The sequence below is a fragment of the Leuresthes tenuis genome, unplaced genomic scaffold, assembly GCF_036924035.1.
Source record: "Leuresthes tenuis unplaced genomic scaffold, fLeuTen1.0.hap1 SCAF_57, whole genome shotgun sequence".
Lineage (NCBI taxonomy): Eukaryota > Metazoa > Chordata > Actinopteri > Atheriniformes > Atherinopsidae > Leuresthes > Leuresthes tenuis.
This window is the reverse complement of record NW_027325411.1, coordinates 1-25,303: the sequence shown is the minus strand read 5'-3', so window position 1 is coordinate 25,303 and position 25,303 is coordinate 1. Positions and strand designations below refer to the sequence as shown.

The 25,303-nt window shown below is 42.9% G+C and overlaps 6 non-coding genes across 6 annotated transcripts; 3 read left to right on the top strand and 3 right to left on the bottom strand.

Annotated features, from left to right (window-relative positions):
• Positions 1-1,111: 1,111 nt before the first annotated feature.
• On the top strand, positions 1,112-1,302 carry LOC140285782 (U2 spliceosomal RNA). Its single transcript, XR_011910734.1, has one exon. It is a non-coding gene; the product is annotated as a U2 spliceosomal RNA (small nuclear RNA).
• A 387-nt stretch (positions 1,303-1,689) lies between these two features.
• Positions 1,690-1,803, top strand: LOC140285820 (U5 spliceosomal RNA). The gene has a single exon (XR_011910768.1). It is a non-coding gene; the product is annotated as a U5 spliceosomal RNA (small nuclear RNA).
• A 275-nt stretch (positions 1,804-2,078) lies between these two features.
• LOC140285799 (U2 spliceosomal RNA) lies at positions 2,079-2,264 on the top strand. Its single transcript, XR_011910750.1, has one exon. It is a non-coding gene; the product is annotated as a U2 spliceosomal RNA (small nuclear RNA).
• A 5,582-nt stretch (positions 2,265-7,846) lies between these two features.
• LOC140285785 (U2 spliceosomal RNA) lies at positions 7,847-8,034 on the bottom strand. Its single transcript, XR_011910737.1, has one exon. It is a non-coding gene; the product is annotated as a U2 spliceosomal RNA (small nuclear RNA).
• Positions 8,035-8,309: 275 nt separating this feature from the next.
• Positions 8,310-8,423, bottom strand: LOC140285824 (U5 spliceosomal RNA). The gene has a single exon (XR_011910771.1). It is a non-coding gene; the product is annotated as a U5 spliceosomal RNA (small nuclear RNA).
• A 411-nt stretch (positions 8,424-8,834) lies between these two features.
• On the bottom strand, positions 8,835-9,025 carry LOC140285806 (U2 spliceosomal RNA). Its single transcript, XR_011910755.1, has one exon. It is a non-coding gene; the product is annotated as a U2 spliceosomal RNA (small nuclear RNA).
• Positions 9,026-25,303: the final 16,278 nt, after the last annotated feature.

The window sequence follows — 25,303 nt, the reverse complement described above, 5'->3', positions numbered from 1 at the left end:
TTGTGACAAGTCAGCGAAACAGCGTATACACGTCAAGACACTGAATCAAGTTTGCCACAAGAACTCATAAATTTGGCAGTATTGCTCTGCCGTCAGCAATCATACACCCATTTTATTTTCATGAGACATGTGCAGGCACCTGTTCATCTACTGTTCTATCACTATGAATTAGTTTATCTATTATCAATAAGGATACTTCTACAACTACTATCAAAGTATGTCCAGACTTCTTATGTTGTCAGTTGCTATATATGAATAAGTGGGTTGCTACTGAAAAGCATTAAGCATGTCACACAGCCCAAACATATAACATTTCAGGACACACCACACAGTTAACAACCACAGTGAAGCGTGTCAAAGCCCAAACATGTAACATTCAACAGGACACTTACACAACACATTCAAATCAAACAGTCAGACAACATACAAGAACATATACCCCAGCCGGCATTGCTCCCTGCCTATTTTCCTACAACTCACTATGTGTGCGCACACCTTTATTCACAAACTCTTCAACTTATACTCTTTTACCGAAGCTGCTACAGCTCGATTGGCCAAATACCCTTAGATCCTATTTCGGTGAATTTGACATCTGCCTTGTATGTAACAGATTAGCGGTTTAGCAGTTTTAATTTAGTTTGAGTGAAGGAATTCATTTTATAGCAAAATCCGAAATCGTGAAGAACTCATGAAAGTAAGCTTATTCTCGGATTCCTGAAACTTTAGATTTGCTCTTTCTTTTACTGCAAAGTACAACGTTGAGCAGCACTAATGAGTTGTTTCTATTTTTGGCAGGCTTTACCTTTGCGGATGAAGCCCTTTCTGTCTGTGCAAAAGAAATCTTGTTACTGTGCAGAGTGACTTCTCTGAGTAGAGTCGCCTTACTTGTTGCGACTGTGCCGATGTTCGAAGCTGGAGTGCAAAGTTGTTGCTTGAATGGTGCTCGCTGGAGCGTGTGGTAGTGTAAAGTTATACCATTTAAAAGGGCTGAAGAGTGCTCAGTGCAGCGGGTGGGCGGAGGTGCAAAGTGACACTATGGCCATAAAAAGAACACCGCTACAAGTGCGCATTGTGCCAGGAAGGGCCCTCGGACGTGAACCAGTGGACAGTTATCGCTTCTCGGCCTTTTGGCTAAGATCAAGTGTAGTATCTGTTCTTATCAGTTTAATGTCTGATATGTCCTCTATGCGAGGACTACATATTAAATGGATTTTTATCAATAGGAGTTGAAAAAGGAGCTTGCTCCGTTCACTCCAAGCATCGACCCGGTACTGCAGTGCCGCTGGGAACGGTGCGCTCTCCTCTGCTCTTGTGAAAAAGCAAACAGCGGTGCAGGATGGAAGTTTCTTTTAATCTGCTGAGAAAAGAGAGTGAATGCGAAGCAGACTTTAACACGGCTCTGGGAGCGAGCCGAGTGCGGGCTAACCGGGACAATTGCTTGAAAGAAACGCGACACCGAATGAGCAGTCAGAACAAAGCCTCAATACGGTGTTCCTGTGTTGTTTGTGGCTGCCTTGTCTTTTGCACAGAGTAAAAGACAAGGCAGCCATCGAATAGGGCCCGATTGTTCCTACTTGGTCAGCCGAGGAGCAAGGGGGGGAGCAAGCGTCTCAACCAAGCAAAGCTCACCATGGGGAAGGTGGCTATGCCAACTAGCCTGATGCCCTGCTCCCGCAGTGATGGATAATCGTACACTGGTTTCTCTTCATAATGTACAAGTCTTTCGCCTTTTACTAAAGACTTCCGTGGAGAGCAGCACTAATGAATTGTTTCTATTTTTGGCAGGCTTTACCTTTGCGGGTGAAGCCCTTTCTGTCTGTGCAAAAGAAATCTTGTTACTGTGCAGAGTGACTTCTCTGAGTAGAGTCGCCTTACTTGTTGCGACTGTGCCGATGTTGCTTGAATGGTGCTCGCTGGAGCGTGCGGTAGTGTAAAGTTATACCATTTAAAAGGGTTGAAGAGTGCTCAGTGCAGCGGGTGGGCGGAGGTGCAAAGTGACACTATGGCCATAAAACGAACACCGCTACAAGTGCGCATTGTGCCAGGAAGGGCCCTCGGACGTGAACCAGTGGACAGATATCGCTTCTCGGCCTTTTGGCTAAGATCAAGTGTAGTATCTGTACTTATCAGTTTAATATGTGATATGTCTATGCAAGGACTACATATTAAATGGATTTTTATCAATAGGATTTGAAAAAGGAACGGTGCGCTCTCCTCTGCTCTTGTGAAAAAGCAAACAGCGGTGCAGGATGGAAGTTTCTTTTAATCTGCTGAGAAAAGAGAGTGAATGCAAAGCAGACTTTAACACGGCTCTGGTAGCGAGCCGAGTGCGGGCTAACCAGGAGAATTGCTTGAAAGATACGCGACACCGAATGAGCGGTCAGAACAAAATCTCAATACGGTGTTCTTGTGGTGTTTTTATAAAATGCGGTGTAAAAAAAGGTGTGAATGCCCCATAGAAAACTAAAAGGTGGAGCGGAAGTGTTCGGCTGCAAGAAGGTGTGAATGTCCGACTATATTTGGTGAAAAGCAGGTGAAGCAAGGTCTGAATGCCCAACCTTACATCATCAAAAGCGAGATAAGAGGTTTTTGGCTGCAAGAAGGCCATAGTTTGCCAAAAGCGGGTAAGGTGCGAATGATCGGCTAAATATCAACAAAAGTGGGGGCGGAGGTCTTCGGATGCAAGTGGGTGTGAATATCCCACCATACAAGTATGGTGGAGAGGAAGCTGTGAATGGCCGACCATAGTTTGCAAAAAGCGGGTGAGAAAAGGTGCGAATGTCCAACCATACATGATCAAAACAGGGAGCGGAGGTGTTTTGCTGCGACAAGGTGTGAATGTCCACACATAATTAATGAAAAGCGGGCAACAAGTAGGTTCGAATGCCCAACCATACATCATCAAAAGCAGGAGTGGATGTGTTCGGCTACAAGAAGGTTTGAATGTCCGAGCATAGTTTGTAAAAAGCGGGTAAGAAAAGGTTCGAATGCCCGAACATACACCATCAAAAGAGGGAGCGGAGGTGTTCCGCTGAAAGACGGTGTGAATGTCCGACCATAGTTGGTAAAAAGCGGGTAAGAAAAGGTTCGAATGCCCGAATATGTACCATCAAAACGGAAGCGGAGGTGTTCGGCTGTAAGAAGTTGTGAATGTCCGACCAAAGTTTGTAAAAAGCAGTTAAGAAAAGGTTCGAATATCCAACCAAACATAATCAAAAGTGGGAGCAGAGCTGTTCGACTGCAAGTAGGTGTGAATGTCCACCCATAATTCCTGAAAAATGGGTAAGAAAAGGTGCGAATGCCCAACCATACATCATCAAAAGAAGAAGTGGATGTGTTCTGCTACAAGAAGGTTTGAATATCCGACCATAGTTTGTAAAAAGTGGGTAAGAAAAAGTTCGAATGCCCGAACATACACCATCAAAAGAGGGAGCGGAGGTGTTCCGCTGTAAGATGCTGCGAATGTCCGACCATAGTTGGTAAAAAGCGGGTAAAAAAAGGTTAAAAAACCCGACTGTACACAATCAATAGCGGAAGCGGAGTTGTTCGGCTACAAGAAGGTGTGAAAGTCCACCAATAATTACTGAAAAATGGGTAAGAAAAGGTGTGAATGCCCAACTATACATCATCAAAAGCAGAAGTGGATGTGTTCGGCCACAAGAAGGTTTGAATGTCCGACCATAGTTTGTAAAAGGCGGGTAAGAAAAGGTTCGAATGCCCGTACATACACAATCAAAAGAGGGAGCGGAGGTGTTTCGCTGCAAGAAGGTGTGAATGTCCGAGCATAGTTTGTAAAAAGTGGGTGAGAAAAGGTTCGAATGCCAGAACATACACCATCAAAAGAGGGAGCGGAGGTGTTCCGCTGTAAGAAGGTGTGAATGTCCGACCATAGTTGGTAAAAAGCGGGTAAGAAAAGGTTCGAATGCCAAAATATACACCATCAAAAGCGGAAGCCGAGGTGTTCGGCTGCAAGTAGGTGTGAATGTCAGATCATAATTTGCAAAAAGCTGATGAGAAAGGTGTGAATGACCGACAATAATTGCTGAAAAATGTGTTAGAAAAGGTAAGAATGCCGGACCATTCATCATCAAAAGCGGGAGAAGAGGTGTTTGGCTGCAAGAAGCTGTGAATGTCCAGCCATAATTACTCAAAAACGGGTAAGAAAAGGTAGTATTGCCAGACCATAAATGATCAAAAAAGGGAGCGGAGGTTTTCCGCTGTAAGAAGGTGTGAATATCCGACCATAATTGGTAAAAAGCGGGTAAGAAAAGGTGCAAATGCCCGACAATGTATGATCAAAAGAGGGAGCGGAGGTTATCGGCTGCAAGAAGGTCTAAATGTCCAACCATAATTTGTAAAAACCGGGGAAGAAAAGGCTCCGAAGCCCAACTATACACCATCAAAAGCGGGAGCGGAGGTGTTCAGCTGCAAGAAGGTCTGAATGTCCATCAATAATTGCTAGAAAACATGAAAAAAAAATTTCGAATATCCAACCGCACATGATCATAAGTGGGAGAAGAGGTGTTCAGCTGCAAGAAGGTGTGAATGTCCACCCATAATTCCTCAAAAATGGGTAAGAAAAGGTGCGAATGCCCAACCATACATCATCAAAAGAAGAAGTGGATGTGTTCTGCTACAAGAAGGTTTGAATGTCCGACCATAGTTTGTAAAAAGTGGGTAAGAAAAAGTTCGAATGCCCGAACATACACCATCAAAAGAGGGAGCGGAGGTGTTCCGCTGTAAGATGCTGCGAATGTCCGACCATAGTTGGTAAAAAGCGGGTAATAAAAGATTAAAAAAACCCGACTGTACACAATCAATAGCGGAAGCGGAGTTGTTCGGCTACAAGAAGGTGTGAAAGTCCACCAATAATTACTGAAAAATGGGTAAGAAAAGGTGTGAATGCCCAACTATACATCATCAAAAGCAGAAGTGGATGTGTTCGGCCACAAGGTTTGAATGTCCGACCATAGTTTGTGAAAAGTGGGTAAGAAAAAGTTCGAATGCCCGAACATACACCATCAAAAGAGGGAGCGGAGGTGTTCCGCTGTAAGATGCTGCGAATGTCCGACCATAGTTGGTAAAAAGCGGGTAAGAAAAGGTTAAAAAACCCGACTGTACACAATCAATAGCGGAAGCGGAGTTGTTCGGCTACAAGAAGGTGTGAAAGTCCACCAATAATTACTGAAAAATGGGTAAGAAAAGGTGTGAATGCCCAACTATACTTCATCAAAAGCAGAAGTGGATGTGTTCGGCCACAAGAAGGTTTGAATGTCCGACCATAGTTTGTAAAAGGCGGGTAAGAAAAGGTTCGAATGCCCGTACATACACAATCAAAAGAGGGAGCGGAGGTGTTTCGCTGCAAGAAGGTGTGAATGTCCAGCCATAATTACTCAAAAACGGGTAAGAAAAGGTAGTATTGCCAGACCATAAATGATCAAAAAAGGGAGCGGAGGTTTTCCGCTGTAAGAAGGTGTGAATATCCGACCATAATTGGTAAAAAGCGGGTAAGAAAAGGTGCAAATGCCCGACAATGTATGATCAAAAGAGGGAACAGAGGTTTTCGGCTGCAAGAAGGTCTAAATGTCCAACCATAATTTGTAAAAACCGGGGAAGAAAAGGCTCGGAAGCCCAACTATACACCATCAAAAGCGGGAGCGGAGGTGTTCAGCTGCAAGAAGGTCTGAATGTCCATCAATAATTGCTAGAAAACATGAAAAAATTTTTTCGAATATCCAACCGCACATGATCATAAGTGGGAGAGGAGGTGTTCAGCTGCAAGAAGGTGTGAATGTCCACCCATAATTCCTCAAAAATGGGTAAAAAAAAAGGTGCGAATGCCCAACCATACATCATCAAAAGCAGGACTGGATGTGTTCGGCTACAAGAAGGTTTGAATGTCCGAGCATAGTTTGTAAAAAGCGGGTAAGAAAAGGTTCGAATGCCCGAACATACACCATCAAAAGAGGGAGCGGAGGTGTTCCGCCATAAGAAGGTGTGAATGTCCGACCGTAGTTGGTTAAAATACCCGACTGTACACAATCAATAGCGGGAGCGAATGTGTTCGGCTACAAGAAGGTGTGAATGGCCGACCATTTTTTGTAAATAGCGGGTAAGAAAAGGTGCGAATGCCCGACAATGTATGATCAAAAGAGGGAGCGGAGGTTTTCGGCTAAAAGAAGGTCTGAATTTCCAACCATAATTTGTAAAAACCGGGGAAGAAAAGGCTCGAAAGCCCGACTATACACCATCAAAAGCGGCAGCAGAGGGGTTCAGCTGCAAGAAGGTCTGAATGTCCATCAATAATTGCTAGAAAAAATGAAAGAAAATTTTCAAATATAAAACCGCACATGATCATATGCGGGAGAGGAGGTGTTCAGCTGCAAGAAGGTGTGAATGTCCACCCATAATTCCTGAAAAATGGGTAAAAAAAGGTGCGAATGCCCAACCATACATCATCAAAAGCATGTGTGAATGTCAGATCATAATTTGCAAAAACCTGATTGTGTGCAGCTGAACACCTCTGCTCCCGCTTTTGATGGTGTATAGTCGGGCTTTCGAGGCTTTTCTTCAACGGTGTTTACAAATTATGGTTGGAAATTCAGACCTTGCAGCCGAACACCTCCGCTCCCTCTTTTGATCATACATTGTCGGGCATTCGCACCTTGTCTTACCCGCGTTTTACAAACCATGGTCGGACTTTCACACCTTCTTGTAGCTGAACAGCTCTGCTCCCACTTTTGATTATGTTTGGTTGGATATTCGCACCTTTTCTTAACTGCTTTTTACAAACTTTGGTCGGACGTTCACAACTTCTTACAGCCGAACACCTCCACTTCCGCTTTCGATGGTATATATTCGGGCATTCGAACCTTTTCTTACCCGCTTTTTACCAACTATGGTCGGACATTCACACCGTCTTTCAGCGGAACACCTCCGCTCCCTCTTTTGATGGTGTATGTTCGGGCATTCGCACCTTTTATTACCCACTTTTTACAAACTATGGTCGTACATTCAAACCTTCTTGTAGCCGAAAACCTCCACTCCCTCTTTTGATCATACTTTGTGGGGCATTTGCACCTTTTCTTACCCGCTTTTTACAAACTATGCTCGGACATTCAAACCTTCTTGTAGCCAAACACATCCACTCCTGCTTTTGTTGATGTATGGTTGGGCATTCGAACCTACTTGTTGCCCGCTTTTCATTAATTATGGGTGGACATTCACACCTTGTCGCAGCCAAACACCTCCGCTCCCTGTTTTGATCATGTATGGTTGGACATTCGCACCTTTTCTCACCCGCTTTTTGCAAACTATGGTCGGCCATTCACAGCTTCCTCTCCACCATACTTGTATGGTGGGATATTCACACCCACTTGCATCCGAAGACCTCCGCCCCCACTTTTGTTGATATTTAGCCGATCATTCGCACCTTACCCGCTTTTGGCAAACTATGGCCTTCTTGCAGCCAAAAACCTCTGATCTCGCTTTTGATGATGTAAGGTTGGGCATTCAGACCTTGCTTCACCTGCTTTTCACCAAATATAGTCGGACATTCACACCTTCTTGCAGCCGAACACTTCCGCTCCACCTTTTAGTTTTCTATGGGGCATTCACACCTTTTTTTACACCACATTTTATAAAAACACCACAGGAACACCGTATTGAGGCTTTGTTCTGACCGCTCATTCGGTGTCGCGTTTCTTTCAAGCAATTCTCCTTGTTAGCCCGCACTCGGCTCGCTCCCAGAGCCGTGTTAAAGTCTGCTTCGCATTCACTCTCTTTTCTCAGCAGATTAAAAGAAACTTCCATCCTGCACCGCTGTTTGCTTTTTCACAAGAGCAGAGGAGAGCGCACCGTTCCCAGCGGCACTGCAGTACCGGGTCGATGCTTGGAGTGAACGGAGCAAGCTCCTTTTTCAACTCCTATTGATAAAAATCCATTTAATATGTAGTCCTCGCATAGACATATCACATATTAAACTGATAAGTACAGATACTACACTTGATCTTAGCCAAAAGGCCGAGAAGCGATATCTGTCCACTGGTTCACGTCCGAGGGCCCTTCCTGGCACAATGCGCACTTGTAGCGGTGTTCGTTTTATGGCCATAGTGTCACTTTGCACCTCCGCCCACCCGCTGCACTGAGCACTCTTCAACCCTTTTAAATGGTATAACTTTACACTACCGCACGCTCCAGCGAGCACCATTCAAGCAACATCGGCACAGTCGCAACAAGTAAGGCGACTCTACTCAGAGAAGTCACTCTGCACAGTAACAAGATTTCTTTTGCACAGACAGAAAGGGCTTCACCCGCAAAGGTAAAGCCTGCCAAAAATAGAAACAATTCATTAGTGCTGCTCTCCACGGAAGTCTTTAGTAAAAGGCGAAGGACTTGTACATTATGAAGAGAAACCAGTGTACGATTATCCATCACTGCGGGAGCAGGGCATCAGGCTAGTTGGCATAGCCACCTTCCCCATGGTGAGCTTTGCTTGGTTGAGATGCTTGCTCCCCCCCCTTGCTCCTCGGCTGACCAAGTAGGAACAATCGGGCCCTATTTGATGGCTGCCTTGTCTTTTACTCTGTGCAAAAGACAAGGCAGCCACAAACAACACGGGAACACCGTATTGAGGCTTTGTTCTGACTGCTCATTCGGTGTCGCGTTTCTTTCAAGCAATTCTCCCGGTTAGCCCGCACTCGGCTCGCTCCCAGAGCCGTGTTAAAGTCTGCTTCGCATTCACTCTCTTTTCTCAGCAGATTAAAAGAAAGTTTCATCTTAGGCTCCCTGAAACTTCCATCCTGCACCACTGTTTGTTTTTTCACAAGAGCAGAGGAGAGCGCACCGTTCCCAGCGGCACTGCAGTACCGGGTCGATGCTTGGAGTGAACGGAGCAAGCTCCTTTTTCAACTCCTATTGATAAAAATCCATTTAATATGTAGTCCTCGCATAGAGGACATATCAGACATTAAACTGATAAGAACAGATGTTACACTTGATCTTAGCCAAAAGGCCGAGAAGCGATAACTGTCCACTGGTTCACGTCCGAGGGCCCTTCCTGGCACAATGCGCACTTGTAGCGGTGTTCTTTTTATGGCCATAGTGTCACTTTGCACATCCGCCCACCCGCTGCACTAAGCACTCTTCAGCCCTTTTAAATGGTATAACTTTACACTACCACACGCTCCAGTGAGCACCATTCAAGCAACAACTTTGCACTCCAGCTTCGAACATCGGCACAGTCGCAACAAGTAAGGCGACTCTACTCAGAGAAGTCACTCTGCACAGTAACAAGATTTCTTTTGCACAGACAGAAAGGGCTTCATCCGCAAAGGTAAAGCCTGCCAAAAATAGAAACAACTCATTAGTGCTGCTCAACGTTGTACTTTGCAGTAAAAGAAAGAGCAAATCTAAAGTTTCAGGAATCCGAGAATAAGCTTACTTTCATGAGTTCTTCACGATTTCGGATTTTGCTATAAAATGAATTCCTTCACTCAAACTAAATTAAAACTGCTAAACCGCTAATCTGTTACATACAAGGCAGATGTCAAATTCACCGAAATAGGATCTAAGGGTATTTGGCTTATCGAGCTGTAGCAGCTTCGGTAAAAGAGTATAAGTTGAAGAGTTTGTGAATAAAGGTGTGCGCACACATAGTGAGTTGTAGGAAAATAGGCAGGGAGCAATGCCGGCTGGGGTATATGTTCTTGTATGTTGTCTGACTGTTTGATTTGAATGTGTTGTGTAAGTGTCCTGTTGAATGTTACATGTTTGGGCTTTGACACGCTTCACTGTGGTTGTTAACTGTGTGGTGTGTCCTGAAATGTTATATGTTTGGGCTGTGTGACATGCTTAATGCTTTTCAGTAGCAACCCACTTATTCATATATAGCAACTGACAACATAAGAAGTCCGGACATACTTTGATAGTAGTTGTAGAAGTATCCTTATTGATAATAGATAAACTAATTCATAGTGATAGAACAGTAGATGAACAGGTGCCTGCACATGTCTCATGAAAATAAAATGGGTGTATGATTGCTGACGGCAGAGCAATACTGCCAAACTTATGAGTTCTTGTGGCAAACTTGATTCAGTGTCTTGACGTGTATACGCTGTTTCGCTGACTTGTCACAAGAAACAAAGTGTGTTTGATAAGATCCGACCATTTTATTATTGGAGGATCAGTATGTATGGATTCTGATGTGACTGATAAACCCATTCGTATCTTAAGCATAATCTAATACGTGAGACAACGCCCTGGCACACAATCAAAAAAAAAAGAGAGAGAGCGGTTTTGTGTCCCCACAGTCCTTTCTGATTTGGTGTGTGTGCTCACAGTGCAGAGTGTAGAGAAAAGAGAGAAAAGAAAGCCGTTTTGGTGTCACGGGTGTTGTGACTTACACACATACATTTCTGAATTGAGAAAAGAAATTATTTTAGAGAAAGCACTAGAGTTTAGATCCCACATTTGTTGATAGGCATTCATTTAATTTTTCTTTTAATCAGTTTTAAAGTGAATACTAACTGAGAAATGAAAAAGGTGAAGAGTTTAGAAGCTTGGTTCAAGAGCAAAACTTGGTTTATGATCAGCTGAGTCTCTAAACAGAACAGCAATGGGCTTCATCGAACATTTAAAAAAGATTCAGATTGTTAGAATATCCAGAATTTATAGGAATGGTGGTGATTACTCTTATTTTCTAGAATGGAAATAACTGCACCATGTCTGTTTTATGAATTTAAGGGGCTAAAAAGTTTTGTTCTCATTTTTCTATGATTAACCGAATGTATGTGAGAGTCCAAACAGACAGAAGGGTTACGGCCGAGCGCTGGACCTTCCAAAAAAGATGAGACAGGCTGGACCTGTGCCATACTAGTTAAGACCTGCCTGTGGATAACAGGTTCTTTAAACTCTCACACACACAAACTCACACACGTTCACACACATACACCCATACACACACACATTCTTGAACTTGCTGCAAGATTAAACATTTGCATTAACTGACTCCAGCAACTCTGAGTCTCATTGAGAGACTTTTCTCAACAATTGGGTCCTCAAACCAGATCTCAACGTTTTTTCCGCTTTCCAGGGTCGGAGCTGAAACCGTGCACGGGGGAGTCCAGTACTCCTAATGAAAGACCCCCTGCTGAATTGCGGTAATTAGGGGCCAGTGTCCACTGAAAGGGGGAAAAAGGGACGAGATCGTACTTTTGAATCAATGGCCAGAAGCCATTGGCAGTGCAGGCATCAACAATAATGGTGTTATTTCACCCATTAACACTTAAGGTACCTCATGCAGTGGCTGTGATATGGTTACTTAACAAAATATCTTTACCAGACATCTCTCCTACATAACAGTTCTTCTTTCACAGCCACACCTTGTTGTCGAGAGATGTGCTACACTTAATCCATCCACACTGCTACCTACCCCACAGATGGAAAGCCTCATGATTGCATGTCAGAAATAACCATCAGTGTTTTACCCAGGCCAGACTTAACTGATATACGTTATGAAAATGCAGAAATAACTATATTTATTCAACAGGTCAAGCAAAAAACCCTGATGGCACAAATGCTACAGGATTTGCAGTAGTAACAGAAACTGAAGTTTTCTTAAAACAACCACTACCAAAAAATTACTCTGTTCAAGCAGTCGAATTGGTAGCTTTAACTAAAGCTTGTAAATTAAATAACAAAAAGGTTGTTAACGTTTACACTGACAGTCAGTATGCCTTCTCAACTGTACATGTGTTAACACAGCATTGGAAAAACAGGTATGTTGACATCCACAGCTAAATGTATAAACTACAAATATTTTAGCATTATTAGATGTTATTCAATTGCCATCTACAATAGACTCGTATGAATGACCGGAAGGAAAACCATACTGCCAAAGAATTTGTTTAAATATGCTGCAGTATTGAGCCACGGACCATGTCATGTCTCAACAGGAGGGATGGAAGCAATAATGAACAAGGTTTTTACAGCATATGGTTTTACTAATTATTGAATTTTTTTTTTTAGAATAAATAAATGAATAAAGTTTTGTCTAGCAGGTCAAATATGTGCAAAATACATTCCACAGGGCAATCTAAGACCAAAACGAAGATAATTCCCTAAGCCAGTGTATCTTTTTCAACATATTTGTTTGGATTTCATTATTTCATTATTGTGTAGATTTCATTGAACTAAATTAATGTTAAGGGAAACGATTCTGCTCAGTGACAACAGAGGTTTTTACCAAATGGTCTGAAATATTTCCATGTGTACAAGCAGATGCACTCTCAGTAGCAAAATCACGCGTAAAATAACTCATTTCTAGATTTGAAATTCCTGAAAAGATCTTCAGTGATAATTTTACACACTTTGTAAACTATGTCATCTCACTGATGGCAAAGAACTTAAAATAGATCTTAGAAACCACTGTGATATAGAAGGTTTCGCTATCACATTGGAATTGTTTTACTATTTACATATGCATGTGCAGTGAAGAATTGCTTGCTGCTGATAAATGCAAAGAAGAACAGCTTACACATAGATGCTCACATATAGGCTGCTGAATGCAATGAAGACCTGCTTATCCAGTAAAGTTCAATGTCAATGTGTAATATTCAATTAGGATTTGCAAAACAGTGAAGTTAAACAATGAATGGGTCCATAGTCGGTATGAGAAGACTACAGGAATATTTACCTGGGTGTACGTTCAAATAGAGATGAGAAAATTGCGATAAATTATTGTTTGTTTGTTTGTTAGTATGTATATGAATGTTATGTGTATAAACTGTGTTGAGTTGTAGTTACTCAGTAGTGTCTCAGTGAAACAACCGACGGGGGAAGCCTTGCGGTGACAACAAAAGCAGTGTTTTACTGATCAGTCAAGTTGCTCCAGTGTACTCCATACAAACTGGTTGGCTACTGAAGGGATAGAAAATGGGGAATACTTGTTTTAAAGCAAACAAGGAATTAGATGGGAAAAATACATGTTTTAACGGGACCCAGACAATATTATATAGATGTCGCCACTGAAGTAAAGAACATTTACGTGGGATGGTGTGAGGGTCCTCGTTTGGCTGACGTTCGCCGATATGCTCGCCATGCTCAGAACCAAGTTGAGACGCGTAAGACAACCAAAAGGGACAAGTGTGAAAAGGAGCTGCATTTGGCAACCATGACCATGTATTACGCAGTTGGTGTAAACAGAGGACGAGGCCGAAGTCGAAGACGTGGACGTGTGGGAGAGGAGGTCGAAATGGGCCACGCCAGAGCTATGATCCGAATATTTGTTTTTACTGTGGCCAGACTGGACACTGGAAGAAGGACTGTCCACAGCTAAAAAGTGATGAAATTGGGCAAAAGGCTGACTGAGGGTGGGAGGCAGGTTCTGGACGTCACGCGGCAGCGGAGCCTCCACTAATGGGTGATAGCACAAACACACTCACACATTTTTCCTGCTCTGTGTAGTGAAGCAACGCTTGCCGACTGTGATTCACGTAGTAAAGTTTTGCAGGCTATTTCCGTCCTAGAGCAAAGATATTTCTCTCAGAATATAGGAATTTATGTTCATCAGTAGTGACGTCAGGGGAGTTTGATTGTCCTCCAAAGTTAAGTGGAAACCACGTTTACTGTATGTCTGCATCAGGCCAGGTTGTGAAGGAGAAAATGACAATGCCCATTGCGTGTTGTCACTCCGGATGAGCTCTCCTTCAAACACTCATTTTTGTTATCAGAGTTGTGTCCCATTAACCTGATGGGCTGTGATCTCATGTGTAAATTAGGCATTATTTTAACTTCTACACTAGAGGGTGTTAAGGTTATGTTACAGCCTGACAAAGTTTTCACAGCAGTGCAGTTTGATTCATCGGCACTTACATATGCTTATGAGTGGAAACTTCCCAGCTCTCCTTTTTCACAACAACTAGTGGAAGAAGCAAAAGTGTTAGTTTCACCCCTTTCTGATTTCATGCAACCTACTGATTTGCACTGCACATCACACATTTCTTTGGGGCCTGACAATGACTATGAGAAGAAGTGAAAAAATATGTGCGCCTACTTTATTGGCTGTGTCGCTCACTCCAGAGCACTTCGATTTTTTTAATGTTTGTGGTACTCGCCCTCACATTTCCTTGGCCAAACGTACACACTGGCAGTGACAAGGTGTGGGAGAGTTTGTTGCTACATGTCAGAAAGAAATGGAGTGGACTGTTTCACCTGCTGATCCAAATTTGATGTTTTCTGAACGATTGTCAGCATACAAAAAAACATTTTTGAGTACAATGCATTGTCAAAGAACTGTGGACTTAATTCCTACCACAGAATCACATTTTGAAGCATGTTTTTTTATCTGAAACAGATTTGTCTTCGATACTCATGTTGGCTGAAGTGCCCAATGATCTTTGGGCTAAGAGCAAATATGATGTGTACAGTTTTGTACAGGACCTCCAAGCGGTGAATGCTGCAGTTCAGCCACATGCTCCTACTGTGCCCAACCCACACACTATTTTGTCTCAAATTACATCAGATGCACAGTTTTTCTCAGTGGTTGACTTGTCGCCAGTGCACCCTGATAGCCCATTTTGGTTTGCTTTTTAGTTTGAAGGGAGATCTTGGACTTTTACCCGGTTATGCCAGGGGTACTGTGAAAGTCCCACTATTTACAATGCTGCCCTCAAAGCTAGTCTGGATTAACTTCAATCAACCACAGGCTCTGCTCTTTTGCAGTATGTGGATGACATCCTTTTATGTAGTCCATCTAAACAACAGTGTGAAAAAGACCAAATGACTCAAATAACTTTCTTGCTTTCAAAATTTTTCCTCTAGTGACGCTGACTTAGAGAGGGATGAAGATAATCATGTTTAATTGTTCATGTTTTGATTGTTTATCATTGGACCCTTTATTACTATGATGCCTGCATTTTAAACTCACGTTGTGTGCAAATGCAGGCTGATGTTTTACAGACAAAGTTATTATTTTCCTTGTTTCTTTTGGGTTGATTAATATAATGGTATTATTATAATCAAAAGGGAGGAATGTAATGGAAAATAATTCTTATATGCATTGTATTGAGTGTTACTGTGTATAACCTGCAAATGACCGAGCTGCAAGGTACCACCCTGCCCTGTTTTCTTAAATTCCTCTTTACAATGGTGGGCTTGTTATAATGAGATAGCTGCACTTTAGGGGGGACAGGGTTAGGCTGGTATTTACGAGTGTGTCTGGGTAACCTCAACTGATGGTTGGGGAGGAAAGTTAGAAGAACAATCAATTATACCCAAAAACAGATGACGTGATGAGCGGGCAATATAACTGTGTGTTTTTGCTTCAGTGGTCAGAGCAACTCTGTATTCTGTACTGTGTTGTTCTCTCTTGCAAGATATTATTATTAAAGCCTCTTATCTCCTCACAAGAAAATAACTGACTCCCCAAATGCAAGTGTCAGGACAAATGATCAAACTTCTCCAAGCTTCAGTCTGCAGAGAAGTACAAGACAGGGTTGCTCACTTTCTCCCTCACTTTTTTGCTATTTTCATCAAACCTTTAGCAGCTGCTATCAGACAAGATAGAAATATTAAAGACATCCAACCCCAAAATATTTAGCATAAAATAAGTCTTTATGCTGATGATGTATTACTTTTCCTTCAGAACTCACAGACGTCTCTCACTCACACGATCACACTCATAAATAAATTCTCAGCACTTTCTGACTACTCTATCAATTGGTCTAAGACCACAGTTCTGCCCATTAACTGTAGGGTCCAGAATATACCTGCGATCACTTTACAGTCAGGAAATATTAGATATTTAGGCATAAATATTTCCTCCAGGCTCTCAGAGCTAACAAAGCTAATTTATGTGCAATTATTAAAGACAGTAGAGGACAATCTCTCTCGTTAGAAGTCCTTACCTATATCACTTATGGAGAGAGTTACAACCATTAAAATGATGATACTACCAAAAGTTAACTATTTGTTCTCAATGATCCCCATAAAACCAACCTGCTACTTGGTTTAAGTCACTAGATTCATGCATCTCCAAATTTCTGTGGAAAAACAAACCACCACGTATTAGTTTAAAAACCCTACAGAAGACCAAGGACAGTGGTGGATTAGATTTACCTAATTTTCAGCACTATTCCTTAGCCAATAGGTTACGGTATATATCAAAATGGTTTAAACCTAGCCCAATAGATGAACATGGATAAATATAGAACAAGCATTGTGTGATAATCTGGAAATCTCTGACCTGCCACTTATTAGTCAAAACGTAAAAAATCACAAATGTTTCAAAAGCATTAACATCAGCACCTCTCTGACAGCCTGGTGGGAATTTCTTAAAATAACAAAGTCTTCACTTGTCCCGTGTAAGCTTACACCCATCTGGAACAATCCTGACATCCTGCAAAACAAAAAAATGCTAAACTTTACTCTGTGGAAGATCAAAAGAATCAAACATCTGGAACATATAATCCAAAATGGGCATTTTATTTCATTTGATGAGCTCATATCACAACATGAGATAGGCAGCAATAAATTCCTAGAATATCAACAACTTAAGTCTATAATAACAAAGAAATATATCCTCCACCAACCAGACTTACAACTCCCGATTAGGGTAGCAGAATTTCTAAGCATCTGCACCCCAAAACTACTATCAAAAATATATAAATTATTGTCTAAGATAGATGACACAATGTCTCTACCGTCCTCAAAATGGGAGGCAGATTTATCCATCAGTTCTAGTCATAGCTTCTGGCCACAAATATGTTTGAACACCTTCAGAATGACTCAAAATCCTAATTTACAGCTCATACAATACAAAATTCTTCATAGAACACACTATACAGGACAAAGGATGTTCAGGATGGGTCTAACACACTCAAACATCTGCTCACATTGCACAGATAACACACCTGATGATTATGCACACGCTTTGTGGTTTTGTGCGCCTGTCCAGAAGTTCTGGCTTGAAGTCTGTGCGGACCTATCAACATGGCTAAAGTGTAGCATTCCTGCATGCCCCACACTGTGCATACTGGGTGACTTAGACAACATCAACGTGGAATTTAGCTTAGCACACATGATCCTCACAGTGTTATGTATAGCAAAGAAAACTATTCTCATGAACTGGAAAGCGAAGAACAATCTGTGTATTAACCAGTTTAGAAATCGCTCTGGGTGGTTGGGTGTGTGCTGGGGGGAGCTGTGTGGCTTCGGGCGTCTGGTGGTCTCTCGGGTCGTGGGGACCGGGTTGGTCATTGCTGGGGGGGACTGTGTGTCGGGCTTGGAGGGCAGTTTTGGGGGCTTGCGGGTTGGGTTGTCTTGCGGTGTGGGGCGGGGTCCCTTAGGGGCCTTGGGGTGGTGGCTGCTGGCTCTGTACCGGGTGACCGGGCCGCTCTGGCGTGGGTGGTGGAGCTGGGCCTTGACCTGGTGGCTTGCCGCTGCCTTGTGCCCAGGGCGGGGCCCTGCCTGTGCCTGGGGGGTCTGGGTTGCCCTGGACATGCCACAGTATGCGTGGGTTGGTGCAGGTCCTGGTGCCGGGCTTGTTGCTCTGGGAACTCGAAGGTGTCCGCAGGTGGTTGTTTTTTTTAGGGTGTTGGGGCGTGCGGTGAGGGGGAGGGGGTCTGTGTGGGGGTGTGCTTTTCCCCTGTTGGGAGGGGCCTGGGGGGGCCTGGGTGATGGTGGGTGTCAGGCCCGGGCTGCTGCGACTGGTGTAATAAGAATAAGCTTCTTTTCACGAGTTCTACACAATTCCGGATTTTGATATAAAATTAATTCCTTCACTCAAACCAAGTTAAAACTGCTTTGTCCTTCATATTTATCCATGTCTAAATAGCTTTAAACAAAAAAGAACGTTGTACTTTGCAGGATAGGAAAGAACAACACTAAACCTTTAGGAATCCGAGAATAAGCTTATTTTCACGAGTTCTACACAATTTCAGATTTTGTTATAAAATGAATTCCTTCACTCAAACCAAGTTAAAACTGCTTTGTCCTTCATATTTTTGCATGTCTAAATAGGTTTCAGGCATAATATTCTTCATATTACCCTGTTTGTGAAAGAAGCATACTTGTGATGGAGCAATACACTCCTTTTGGGTAACCTAAACTGATGGTTGGGGAGGAAAGTTAGAAGAACAATCAACTATCAACCAAAGACAGATGACGTGATGAGCGGGCAATATAACTGTGTGTTTTTACTTCAGTGGTCAGTGCAACTCTGTATTCTGTACTGTGCTGTTCTCTCTTTCAAGATATTATTATTAAAGCCTCTTATCTCCTCAGAAGAAAATAACTGACTCTGTGCGTTACTAAATTTCCACCACAATTTTGGCGTCACGAACAGGATCCCTCGACTGGTGTCTCTGGACCGGATCGCAGTGCATGGCCAGCCTGGACTGAAGTAGCTGTTCCAGCCTCATACCTCCAAGGCCTTTTCTGAGAGAGAGGACTGGCAGGTCCTTTTCCTGAATACCAGCGCTGGGATCATTTTTGAAATATGATAGTCTGAGACGATAGGACTGCTTTTTAGTTTTTATTTGAATAAAAGAGGGTTTCCCGGTTGTGTCATTAGTGAGACAGAGATTTCATGGGTAAGTGAAACTTTTGAAGCAGTCCGAAGAAGTGTGAAGTACTCCGAAGAAGTGTGAGTACAGATTAAGGTCCTCATTGGAGACGTCCTTTGAGTGAAGGAATATATTTCCCCATTCCAAGTCTGAGAATGGGAAACAGTAGGTCTCAGACTTTTGACCCTACCGGGGGACCTGAGCATGATGAAATGAAAAAGACATATGGTCCAGAGGTTTTCCACCTGAAGGTTCTTTTAGTATGTTAGAAATAAGAAAGTTTTGCAAATATGAGAAAGAGATGAAGCAAAAAAAAGAAAATTAAGTTTAAATAAGAAGTAAGAAAGGTATAGAATTTTGGAAAAAATAAAGTGTATTAAGAGAAAGAAAGGAAAATGTTAAACAAATGCCATGACGGAATGATGATAATAATTTAGTATTAGCTGTGCCGGATCCAGACCTGGACTCCTGCCCTCCACGACGCCTGCAACAACAACAGCCAGCCCTGCCACAAGCCTCTGGCTCTCGGAAAGAAGGGACTTCTTCCATCCTCCCTCGGGAAGAAATTCCATCATTCTCACAACATCAGTTACATAGGTCTGATGATGAGGAAAAGGAAGACGTTTGGTTCTCCAGCGTACCTGCCCAAGAACTTTTAACGCAAGTGACAAAAATCCTTTACCCACAATCTGGACTTCAGAGATCTAAACTTGAGAAAAAACAAAACCAGATTCAAACCATGCCTATGGTTAAAGTTGCAGTTCCCACTGGACCATTACTGGTTTATCGACCCTGGACTGAGACTGACATCATGGAAGCATAACAATGCTTACCAGATCCAGAGATTTCTGGACCCCATTTTGCTGACGAGTTGCGAGATTTCTGCGCACAATTCTGCCTGACTGGGGTTGAATTGCGTCGCATATTGGCAAAAAAGTTCAAACTGACCGACCTCTGCAAAATAGAGGCCAGTATGCTACAACTGAATTTGCGACCTACCAACAGTGAACGAGGACATAATGATAACGCTCAATATGAAGCAGCCATCCAAAGACTGTGTCAAGCCATCACCACTCAATTTCCAACCAAAATCAATATGTCCCACATTTACACCTGCAAACAGAAACCTGGTGAAGGGACTGATGATTTTGTACACCGCATCCTTGAGAAAGTCAGCAAGCACAGCGGTCATCAGAGACCAAGGGATTTGGGTAATGAATCAGGACCATGGGAGAGTATTGCATGCAATGGAATGTCCGACCATAGTTGGTAAAAAGCGGGTAAGAAAAGGTTAAAATACCCGACTGTACACAATCAATAGTGGGAGCGTATGTGTTCGGCTACAAGAAGGTGTGAAAGTCCGACCATGGTTTGTAAAAAGCGGGTAAGAAAAGGTGCAAATGCCCGACAATGTATGATCAAAAGAGGGAGCGGAGGTTTTCGGCTGCAAGAAGGTCTGAATGTCCAACCATAATTTTTTTAAAAACGGGGAAGAAAATAATCGAAAGCCCGACTATACACCATCAAAAGCGGGAGCGGAGGTGTTCAGCTGCAAAAAGGTCTGAATGTCCATCAAAAATTGCTAGAAAACATGAAAGAAAATTTTCGAATATCAAACCGCACATGATCATAAGCGGGAGAGGAGGTGTTCAGCTGCAGGAAGGTTTGAATGTCCATAATTCCTGAAAAATGAAAAATTCCTGAAAAATGGGTAAGAAAAGGTGTGAATGTCCAACTATACATCATCAAAAGCAGGTGTGAATGTTAGATCATAATTTGCAAAAAGCTGATGAGAAAGGGTGAGAATGCCCAACTATACACCATCAAATGCAGGAGCGGAGGTGTTCAGCTGTAAGGAGGTATGAATCTCCGACCATAATTGCTGAAAAATGTGTTAGAAAAGGTAAGAATGCCGGACCATACATCATCAAAAGCGGGAGAGGTGGTGTTCGGCTGCAAGTAGGTGTGAATGTCCAGCCATAATTACTCACAAACGGGTAAGAAAAGGTAGTATTGCCAGACCATACATGATCAAAACAGGGAGCGGAGGTGGTTCGGCTGCAAGAAGGTGTGAATGTCCGACTAAAGTTCAAATATATTAACAAAAGCGGAAGGAGAGGTCTTCGGATGAGAGTGGTTGAGAATTTCCAACCATAATCTATAAAATGCGGTGAAAAAAAAGGTGTGATAGAACACTAAAAGGTGGAGCGGAAGTGTTCGGCTGCAAGAAGGTGTGAATGTCCGACTATATTTGGTGAAAAGCAGGTGAAGCAAGGTCTGAATGCCCAACCTTACATCATGAAAAGCGAGATCAGAGGTGTTTGGCTGAGAGAAGGCCACAGTCTGCGATGCAATAATTAAAGGCCTCATGCCAGATGTCGCCACTGAAGTAAAGAACATTTACGTGGGATGGTTTTTGGCATTTGGCAGCCATGACCATGTATTACGCAGTTGGTGTAAACAGAGGACGAGGCCGAAGTCGAAGACGTGGACGTGTGGGAGAGGAGGTCGAAATGGGCCACGCCAGAGCTATGATCCGAATATTTGTTTTTACTGTGGCCAGACTGGACACTGGAAGAAGGACTGTCCACAGCTGAAAAGTGATGAAATTGGGCAAAAGACTGACTGAGGGTGGGAGGCAGGTTCTGGACGTCACGCGGCAGCGGAGCCTCCACTAATGGGTGATAGCACAAACACACTCACACATTTTTCCTGCTCTGTGTAGTGAAGAAACGCTTGCCGAATATGATTCACGTAGTAAAGTTTTGCATGCTATTTCCGTCCTAGAGCAAAGATATTTCTCTCAGAATATAGGAACTTATGTTCATCAGTAGTGACGTCAGGGGAGTTTGATTGTCCTCCAAAGTTAAGTGGAAACCACGTTTACTGTATGTCTGCATCAGGCCAGGTTGTGAAGGAGAAAATGACAATGCCCATTGCGTGTTGTCACTCCGGATGAGCTCTCCTTCAAACACTCATTTTTGTTATCAGAGTTGTGTCCCATTAACCTGATGGGCTGTGATCTCATGTGTAAATTAGGCATTATTTTAACTTCTACACCAGAGGGTGTTAAGGTTATGTTACAGCCTGACAAAGTTTTCACAGCAGTGCAGTTTGATTCATCGGCACTTACATATGCTTATGAGTGGAAACTTCCCAGCTCTCCTTTTTCACAACAACTAGTGGAAGAAGCAAAAGTGTTAGTTTCACCCCTTTCTGATTTCATGCAACCTACTGATTTGCACTGCACATCACACATTTCTTTGGGGCCTGACAATGACTATGAGAAGAAGTGAAAAAATATGTGCGCCTACTTTATTGGCTGTGTCGCTCACTCCAGAGCACTTCGATTTTTTTAATGTTTGTGGTACTCGCCCTCACATTTCCTTGGCCAAACGTACACACTGGCAGTGTCAAGGTGTGGGAGAGTTTGTTGCTACATGTCAGAAAGAAATGGAGTGGACCGTTTCACCTGCTGATCCAAATTTGATGTTTTCTGAACGATTGTCAGCATACAAAAAAACATTTTTGAGTACAATGCATTGTCAAAGAACTGTGGACTTAATTCCTACCACAGAATCACATTTTGAAGCATGTTTTTTATCTGAAACAGATTTGTCTTCGATACCCATGTTGGCTGAAGTATCCAATGATCTTTGGGCTAAGAGCAAATATGATGTGGGGTTGATAAAAGGCTGTGAACCAGTAATTGTCACCCCTAAATCAGACTTTTGTCCATGTAAAAAACAATACCCTTTTAAACCTGAAGCAATTAAAGGGATTAAACCTGTTTTTCAATCTTTTCAGAAAACAGGCGTTATTGTTCCTTTTGAAAATTCACCTGTGCTTACTCCATTGTTTCCTGTTAAAAAGATTAAAGATGCTGGCCAGCCAGATGAATGGCGTTTTGTACAGGACCTCCAAGCGGTGAATGCTGCAGTTCAGCCACATGCTCCTACTGTGCCCAACCCACACACTATTTTGTCTCAAATTACATCAGATGCACAGTTTTTCTCAGTGGTTGACTTGTCGCCAGTGCACCCTGATAGCCCATTTTGGTTTGCTTTTTAGTTTGAAGGGAGATCTTGGACTTTTACCCGGTTATGCCAGGGGTACTGTGAAAGTCCCACTATTTACAATGCTGCCCTCAAAGCTAGTCTGGATTAACTTCAATCAACCACAGGCTCTGCTCTTTTGCAGTATGTGGATGACATCCTTTTATGTAGTCCATCTAAACAACAGTGTGAAAAAGACAGTGAATCTGTTGAAACATCTTCATTCTTATGGCCATAAAGCCAGCCTTTCTAATTTACAGTTTGTACAGGACGAAGTCACCTTTTTGGGTCATGTGATTTCTAAGGATGGGCGCTCACTTTCTCCTAAACGTGTTGCTGCAGTTCAGATCATTCCTAAACCGGTTACTAAAAAACAGCTTATGTCATTCTTAGGTATAACATCTTACTGCAGGAACTTTATTCCTAACTACTCTTTTCTCGAAGCTCTCTTAGGTGCTCTTATCCATGGTAAAGGCCTCCAGTCAGCTGATCGTGTTCCATGGACTCCTGAGGATGAATCAGCCTTTAGTCAGCTTAAGCTGGCTCTTCAAACAGCACCAACACTTGGCATTCCAGATCCTCATAAACCTTTCATACAGGCAGTTGATGAGAAGCATGACATCTGTTCTTATGCAGGAACATGGGGCAGGCAAAGGCCAGTGGCTCATTTCTCAGCAAAACTGGACTCTGTGGCTGCAGGCCTGCCTGGTTGTCTTCGTGTTGTTGCAGCTGCAGAGAAAGCTGTCCTGGCCTCCCAAGATATTGTGGGCTACGCTAATTTGACTGTTTTGGTTCCTCATGCTGTTGCCATTATTCTTCTCGAGCAGAAAACTTCACATCTTTCAACTGCTCGTTGGCTCAGATACACCTTTGTGATATGCCAAATGTCACTGTTAAACGTTGTACTGTTCTGAATCCTGCTACTTTGCTTCCGACTCCTGAGGATGGGGAGCCTCATGACTGTGAAGCTGTTTTGGAACAAGTTTGTACACCCCGACCTGATCTTTTAGAGACTCCTCTTCCAAACTCTGACATGATTCTTTTTGTAGATGGATCAGCTTTGCGTGATCCAGCCACAGGTACTAACTGTGTTTGGTTTGCAGTATGTTCTTCACATGACACTTTGTTGTCTGGTTCTCTTCCTAAACATTTCTCTGCTCAAACTACTGAGCTTATTGCACTTACTGAAGCTTGTAAGTTGGCAGCTGGTAAGTCTGTCACTATTTACACAGATTCCAGATATGCTTTTGGTGTTGTTCATGACTTTGGTGCGCTGTGGAAACACAGGCATTTCCTTAAATCAGATGGTAAAACTATTCTGAACTCCAAGCAGGTTTCTGATCTTCTTGATGTGATCCTTTTGCCTACAGCAATCTCGGTCTGTAAGTGTGCGGCTCACACTAACTCAGACGATCCTGTTGCTTGTGGCAATGCCAGAGCTGATGCTGCAGCTAAGCAAGCAGCTAAATCTTTTCCTGTTTTCGCTTCCCTCTCTTTGCAGGCAGAAGACTCCCTCACAGATCTCCATGCTTTGCAAACTTTTGCCTCTGCAGATGAAATTTGGTCCTCTGGACGCATTTGGTCCTCTGTGGGTGCAACTCATATGGATGGTGTTTGGATGGGACCTGATGGTAAACCCTGTCTACCTAAACATTTTTTTCCTCATTTTTCAAAATTGACACATGGGTTGGACCATGTGTCAAAAGGGGGGATGCTGAATGCACTCACTGCTCAGTGGTTCACAAAAGGGTTCAGTTCACATGCGCAAAAATACTGTCAGTCATGTATGGTTTGTGCCACACATAATGTAGGAAAGGCATTACACACATCGCAAGTTGCACACCCTCCACCAGAGAAACCTTTTGAACATTTGATGATGGATTTTGTTGAACTCACACCAGCTGAAGGAAAGAAATATGCACTAGTAATAGTGGACGTGTTTAGTAAATGGGTTGAAGTTTTCCCTGCAAAACACGCAAACAGTAATGCAGTGACTAAAGCACTGCTAAACAGAAATCATTCCTAGATGGGGCATTCCAGAGAAGATCAGCAGTGATAATGGCACACATTTTGTAAACACTGCATTGACTGAGGTTGGTAAATTCCTGGGAATAACCTTGCGCACACATTGTGCTTATCATCCACAGAGTGGAGGTGCTGTGGAAAGAGAAAATGGTACATTAAAGTCCAAGTTAGCCAAATGTTGTGAAGAAACAGGTCTGCCATGGACAAAAGTATTACCTATTGTGCTTACCTACATGAGAATGAGAATCAGAGCTCAAGTGAAACTCAGCCCATTTGAAATTTTATTTGGCAGACCTCCTAACCTGGGATTGGGACCTGTAACCAGACCCCTCCCTTCCACAACTGTTTGTGATGATGCTATGTTGTCTTACTGTTGAAACCTTTCCACTGTTCTATCTCAAGTTTCACAGACAGTAAAAGTAGCCCTTCCAGCCACAGAAAACACACCACTCCAACCAGATGACAGGTGGTGAAGGAACTTCGCAGGAAACATTGGAAGTCCAAACGTTGGCAAGGCCCGTTCCAGGTGCTACTGGTCACTCATACAGCTGTTAAAGTTGCAGAGAGAGCAACCTGGATTCATGCCAGTCACTGTAAGAAGGTACCAGAACCAGTAGATGACTTCCACCCTGACATACATCAGCCTAACCAACACGCCCG